This window comes from Pseudochaenichthys georgianus, chromosome 11, assembly GCF_902827115.2.
Source record: "Pseudochaenichthys georgianus chromosome 11, fPseGeo1.2, whole genome shotgun sequence".
Taxonomy (NCBI): Eukaryota; Metazoa; Chordata; class Actinopteri; order Perciformes; family Channichthyidae; genus Pseudochaenichthys; species Pseudochaenichthys georgianus.
In genome coordinates, this window is record NC_047513.1 from 30,891,977 (window position 1) to 30,899,728 (window position 7,752).

The 7,752-nt window shown below is 42.2% G+C and overlaps 1 protein-coding gene across 1 annotated transcript in view; it reads right to left on the bottom strand.

The window, feature by feature from the left end:
- LOC117455535 (hippocalcin-like protein 1) overlaps positions 1–3,540 on the bottom strand; it is a 56,632-nt gene extending 53,092 nt beyond the window's left edge. Inside the window, exon 1 of the mRNA XM_034095068.2 lies at positions 3,140–3,540. The gene's annotated coding sequence lies outside the window, so the exon portion shown is untranslated. The remainder of the gene's footprint in view (positions 1–3,139) is intronic.
- Positions 3,541–7,752: the final 4,212 nt, after the last annotated feature.

Genomic DNA, 7,752 nt, shown 5'->3' on the forward strand with positions numbered 1-7,752 from the left:
CAATCAAACCAAAGTGTACTCTTAGTAGAAGAAGGGAAACCCATTACAGTATTTGGTGTCAAAGTCACACTTGCAGCAGTATTACAGCGCCCTACAACTTCCACTGCATATTTTGCAAGGCTAAAAGAAGGTTGCATGTCAAAGAAATGTAAACTGCGCTTCAAGCTGTGTCGAATGCCTAAAAGCAGATCGTGATGGTGATAAAGTTGAATGGGAAAGTGGCATTAGCTTATTGCTAAAAACAACATGCTAAAGGCAGAATGTAACATGTCTCAGAAAGGACAAAAAGCAATGTCCTCCCCATTACTGATTTACCACCAGACCACACAGCCATTTTAAACTGTCCGTCTCTTTGCTTTTCTCCTAATGAGTACGGTCTATTCGTTCCCATAAACCCCGCAAGAGTTATCCACAGAGAACATTCTTCTGGCCTTCCGCATCCATCACGCTGCCAGAAGACGCACAAACAGCAGGGGCAAGTGTATCCGACCACAGGCACGGAGGCACCACCGCGGTCTCGGAGTGTTTCTATCCCATGATCCTCCACTGACCTGTGCTCACGTGGCAAGACTGAGTCCTTAATTGAAAGTGACTTTGATGCCGTGCTTATGAATGCCATGCATACATGCGGTCAGGGGCATCTGGAAAAGAATTTCTAGCAGCATTGCACGACAGCAAGGTCATCTATATATGAGACACAACACTACTGCTACTGTGAGAGCCTGCAGGAAGAGACATACACACGAAGACACATGAACGATCCATGGAAGAGAGATGATGAAACCAACCTGCGCCGGGACTGCATCATGCTCCGTGTGCAACACCTTGGGGTTAAAACCTCGTCTGATCTGTATAAATTAGGGCTGTCAGTCGATTTAAATAGTTAATCGCGATTAATCGCAAATTAATCGCACATTTTTTATCTGTTCTAAATGTACCTTAGAGGAATATTTTTCAAGTTTTTAATACTCTTATCAACATATGAGTGGACAAATATGCTTTATGCTAATGTTTATTATCATTTGAACAATGACAAATATTCTATATTAAACACATAACCTCTGAACATTACAAATATTCGCCTCAATTCAACCTGGAACCTTTCTCATAAATACACATGCGTTAATCGCGTTAAAATAATTAGTGGCGTTAATTTTTTTTCAGCCCTAGTATATATATATATATATATCATGAGTGTGTGTGTGTGTGTGTGTGTGTGTGTGTGTGTGTGTGTGTGTGTGTGTGTGTGTGTGTGTGTGTGTGTGTGTGTGTGTGTGTGTGTGTGTGTGTGTGTGTGTGTGTGTGTGTGTGTGTGTGTGTGTGTGTGTGTGTGTGTGTGTGTGTGTGTGTGCAGGCGAGACAGCAGGACCTCAGCACACATGTATGTTCTTATGTAACAACTGGAAAAGTACTGCAGGCGAAACCTAAACATCAGCAGCAGGGCTTTGGCCCGTCTCCCAATCTGGAGTCAATTGAGTTTAGCACGTTTCCTTAGCGCACATATCCCGACACAAATCAATTTGTTCGGACCACTCCTCCACCGCATTCTCATTAACCCGGGGTCGCACCCCCCGCCGGACTCATTATAGGACCTCTCATCACTCTCTTCTCTATTAGCCTCCCTAAATTACGACGACTGAGTAACCACGGTGCCTTTCGGCCCTTCAACCGGCTCGTTTGGACATTCCTCTGTAGATATATGCAGGTGGCTTTCTTCACTTTACTTTCAGCCAAGTCGGACAGGAATCATTTAAGTGAAGGGATACTAGACAACTGTTTCAAATCGGTGTTGTAAAGCACTACATCCGTCATGAACAGACTTGTTATCACATACGACACATGTGTATTCAAGCTGGCATGCTCTCGGTCTCTGACTATTACTTTATTGATTTGGTTCCAGCATTAAGATCAATCAGCTAGAGATTTCCAATATGGATACAATTGTAAATCACGGTTACTTGATATATGAGATGCAGAGGTTGATGGAGCTCCATTATAACCGCACTGCTTGGTAAGTAAGGCTGCTTGCAAGCTATTACCAGTCAGTGAGTTATTTACTGTACTCCCCGGACTCACTTGAGACCATAACTATACTATGCAGAGGGTTGCTCGACTAATGTTGTTATAAGCTCACTATTCTTACAGTAAATATCCAATTTAAATCTCTGTGAACTTACTAATGAACGGATAAAAGCAGCCTGATTGGAGAATCGCTCTATAATGTTGATATAACTCATGTTTTTTTTCATTATCATTTGATACACTTATTATTGTTTGGTGTACACAATGTGGAAATGGTGAATTATTTAAGGTGATGCCTTTAAATGTCTAAACCACTTTAATAGGAAATCAATCCAGACATGTCAATAGTATTCAGCATTTTGTGACATATTTGAATTCAATTAATTGTTTTTCAGTACATCAATTTATTGACTAATGTATCCACTTAAACACGCATACTTTTATATATATATATATAGATATAGACAGTCACATCTCTGGTTGCTATAGAAAATGTTGTTATTAACTGTGTCAGTCAGAGTAATTCATCACACACTCTCAACAGGAATATTACAGCCTGATCAGTAAGGCAGAAATAAGGCAGGAAATAAGCGGATGAAATGCAATCTCTTTCTTTTCCCTGTCTGCCTATTCCTGGATGATAAATGCACCTCGTAGCAGTAAGACAGAGGAGATGGAGGAGAGCTAGGAAATCAAGAGCCCCACCATGCGCACCATCCTCCCTCCACTCCTGTCCCAAGTAGAGATCATTCATAAAAAAGATGGCAGGCTAATATCACTCTCATCCTATTGGCTGAACAACAAGATGTGTTGTATTCTAACTGGAATAAAGCAAGATTGAATGCACACACAACATCAGTCTTATAATGAATCCAACTAACTGCAGGGAGTACACGGGAATGTGTTCAGGTCACACGGTGCTATGCTACACTACTCATCGGGTTATTGTCCCCGCACAGCCGGAAAAAACACCGTTTCTCCGGGTAAATAAAAGCGTCTGCGTCGCTTGTTCTGACACCGAATTCATCACATTTGCCAAAGCATTGCAGAAAACATTAATAATGCACGCTCGGCAAACCTCTCCGACTCCTACATATACGAAGACTCTCGTTCTTACCCGATAATGCTGGGTCTCTGTTGGGGAGGACCGTGTCCCTGCTCCGGTGCAGCGGGGCCGGGGTGCAGGACAGCCGGGGAGAGATGCACGGATGCTCGGCTCGCTTCGTTCCTGATGTGTCGTGCTGCTGGATCTCCGTACAGCTGCTGCCTTCTTCTTTACTGCACACACATCCACACACACACACGCACACACACACACTCAGTGACTAAGTGGCCCTTGGCTACAGCAGCCGATCCCTGCAAACCATGTCACCGTGCAGGCGAGAGGCAGCAGTGACTGCGGTGCGGTGCGGTGCGGTGCTTTGGTGCTTGGTGCTGGCGGGTTTTTTCTCTCCTCCAGAGGCCGGGTTGGGACAGGCTAGCTGCGGCGGAGGACAGTGTGTGTGTGTAAGAGGTGAGCGCCAGTGGAGTGGATTTAAACGGGGGGATGGTTCGCTGGGATTACGTGGTAGGGTTTTAATTAGACAGCGCTGCGCCTATTGGCACCGAGGTTGCGCACCGCCCTCCTCCTACTTCCCTCCCCTCGCTGTTCAGCAAGAGATAGATGCGTGTGTCACATCGTGGAATAATGGCGCACCATCCTATGTGTGTAATATTATAATTGGTAACACTTTACAATAAGGTACACAAAATGTGCTTAGTTACTGAGGAACTACTAGATAGTTAATGGTTAGTTAATGAGTAGTTCCTCAGTGACTGCGATGGATGGTTAGTTAGTTACTGGTAAACAGACTGGGGTACTGTATTAATGAATCATTCGTTAATGGTTACTTAATGAGGAGTTCCTGAGTGAACTAATGCTTAGTTGCTGGTAAACAGACTGGGGTACTGTATTAATGAATTATTCGTTAATGGTTACTTAATGAGGAGTTCCTGGGAGACTTTGATTGAAGCAATGGTCCGCTGCAGCAGGGCACATTTAAACCTGCCATCTTCGGCTGGCTTGGGTCCCACCCTGGATCAACTGGTGGAGGTGGATCCGATTGACCTTACCATTACTTAGGCCGTTTGGGTACGGTAAACTCAAGGAACGCAAACAAAAACAGTAGTTACCCATTACCTAATGATTACCTTACCGTTACTAAAACAGTAGTTACCCATTAAGTAATGCTTACCTTACCATTCGTTAAGCATTGTGTGTCCCCTCAAGTAAAGTAATGCATCACAAACAGTAGTTACCCATTACCTAATGCCTACTTAACCATTCGTTAAGCATTGTGTGTCCCCTCAAGTAAAGTAATGCATCACAAACAGTAGTTACCCATTAACTAATGATTACCTCACCATTAGTTAATCAGTTTAACAAACAAACAAACACTGTTGATGACAATGACGGATCTACAGCCACTGAAGTTTTACATTTTTATTCAAACAACGATGAAAATAACAACAACAAAAAATGGAAATAAAAAATACTTTTTATAAAAGAAAACTAAAAACAAGTGCAAACCAAAAAAACATCCATTCCTTCCTCACTTCCCCTTTGGATTAATGGATAACCGCACAGTGAAGACTCTGAAGAGTCATCTTGCTTTGATCGAGTGGACACATTGGCTGGCAAATGAACACAAAGATGGTCCCTTAGGCAGATTGCTGCATGACATACGCCACTTTCGCAAGTTCTGAAAGCAACCTCGTTTTCATTATTAGTGTCCTTTGGATTGTTGTTTAAATAAAAATGTAAACTTGAGTGCACAGGGTTTGTTTGTTTATCATTAGGTAATGGGTAACTACTGTTTGTGATGCATTACTTTACTTGAGGGGACACACAATGCTTAACGAATGGTAAGGTAAGCATTACTTAATGGGTAACTACTGTTTTAGTAACGGTAAGGTAATCATTAGTTAATGGGTAACTACTGTTTTAGTAACGGTAAGGTAATCATTAGGTAATGGGTAACTACTGTTTTTGTTTGCGTTCCTTGAGTTTACCGTACCCAAACGGCCTAAGTAATGGTAAGGTCAATCGGATCCACCTCCACCAGTTGATCCAGGGTGGGACCCAAGCCAGCCGAAGATGGCAGGTTTAAATGTGCCCTGCTGCAGCGGACCATTGCTTCAATCAAAGTCTCCCAGGAACTCCTCATTAAGTAACCATTAACGAATGATTCATTAATACAGTACCCCAGTCTGTTTACCAGCAACTAAGCATTAGTTCACTCAGGAACTACTCATTAACTAACCATTAACTATCTAGTAGTTCCTCAGTAACTAAGCACATTTTGTGTACCTTATTGTAAAGTGTTACCCATGATTATAGTAATGTTCTTTATTGACTCAGTGGAGAATATAATGTCCGTATAGGCTTTTTGAATACATTATCTGTAGTAGCCTATGCATATGTATAATATCTATTTATTATAGGAGTCGTGGTCATTGTCTTTTTTCCTTGACACACAACTGGAATATTACATAGTTTGGCTAGATATTCAAAATTATTTTATTGTGTAGGAAAGTTACGTTAAAAGGTAGGCTAATATGATTCTATTTTCATTTAACTAGTTCAAATCTCTATAAGGTGCACATTATTTTGTTATGCAGTGAGAAGAAATATTACAAACAAAAACAGATTAAACCTCAATTGATGGAAAAATCGAACTCCAAAGCAATTGTGTCCAGTGGCACCACTTGGTATTGCAACCCCTTGCATTTCCCACAAACATTGACAACAAATAACAGATGTAAAACTGGTGAATACATGTTATGGAAGCCCATTTCCGCCGCTTGAAAAAAATAAAATCCCCATGAAAAGTCATAATTATGAGATAAGAAGTGCGCATGCGCTGCAGTGGCGCTGTCTTCAAAGGTCCCTTCATCACCTTGCTGCTCTCCACCATGCTAGTCCTATATAAGGTAACTATTACAGGTGACTTTTGTAAATGTTAGATGGTACATATAGCCTATATTGCAGCTAAACTACAACAATGCAGTTCATAGCTTTGACATTACCTGTTATGAATATAATATATATAATATATATGCCTATAGTTTTGTGGTAACGTTCACGGGTTAGAGTTAGAGCAACTCACAGCAGCAGTATGCCTACACTATTGTCATTAGTGGCGTGACTTTCTTATCTCATAATTATGACTTTTATCTCATAATTTCGACTTTTTTATCTCATAATTATGACTTTTCATGGGGATTTTATTTTTTTCAAGTGGCGGAAATGGGCTTCCATACATGTCTTTGTCACAAACACGCCTGTTATTATTCTTACCACCAGAATTGACTTTATTCAATCCACACAGTCACATGATTTGATCTGCCACACATTTTATCCAATGGATTAAAATGAGAAAAGAGAAGTCTGGAAATCAGTGGAAACGTGTCACTATGAAGGTTCGATCATTCTGTCCGATTACATCTGGAGATTAAGAAGGACGCTCGTTTAAATGACTGTCTCTCTGTTAAATTTAGCGTAGGGCCAAACTGGGTACAGGCTTTGCCCCGAATGCTGTATACAGTTTCCTTTACGCATTTGCCAAAACAGGAGCCTGTGATGTGAACAACTTTATAGAAAATCCTGTACCGTCTTTGAGCTTTGCCCCCATTTCATGCTTATTAAACCCTGTAAAGCCCACATATAGAAAACATTATCATTTGTTTTGTCGACCTTTGAGATGTTGTTGTAGGGAGCCTATGGAGTAGAAATGAAAGAGTTTTCACATTTTTTACGTTTTGGTAAGTTTTTAGCGAAATGTTGTAATATTGCAACGTTGGGCTTAAGTGGGAGCAGAATTCCTGTATTTCTACTCACATTGTCTGAATAATATATTGAACAACTAAAGGCCCGGACACAGCAAGCTGACACCAAAGAACTGACACAGACGGACACCGACTGTTGTGTCGCCTCGCGTCTCCTTGGCCATGTGTCGCACTGGAACACACGCAAAGACTTCAGCCGACAGCCAAGAAGCACGTACGCACTGCGCATGCGTGAGTGGCAATAACTCTCCCGACCAGCAGGCGGCGGTAGTGTGTATTCGTCATTCACAAGAGGCAACAACCGGAAGACAGACTGCGTGATAACCGAGAGAAGAAGAACAGACTGCGTGATATAAACAAACAACAAATAGCGTGTTCCGTTTTCACTCTACAGCGAGAAGCTCACGGGGCTTTCCCAAAGCTGTGTCGAGAGCTGGAGTTAAATGAAACCTGAGATTTGCCTTCTTAATAGTTTGTTTGGGTCCCTCACTTCCGTTTCGCTTCTCATGCACTGATTCGCTGAGCTGAACAGCCAATCAGAGTGATTTATTTTGCCGACAGCCTTTCGGCCGAAAAGGTGTCGGCCCGGCTGAAAAGACACGATGGTGCGGGACACACCAATCTGAGTGTCGACGCCCACCGACGGCCAGAATCGGCTTGGTGTGTCCGGGCCTTAAGGGTCGATTCGCAGGATTGGTTGCTTACTTAGCCCTGTATCAGTATGGCATGAATGATAATCACACATCAGTCATATTTTGTATGAATAGTCATTTATTAAATATGAATACAATGGTAGTCCCAAAAACAGTCCCAACATCCAGTGGAGGCTGTGATCTCTTGGGTGGGGCCCCGCTTGGACTCCCATCACCTGAGGAGGGTCTCTTCTGAGTAACCAACGGGCTC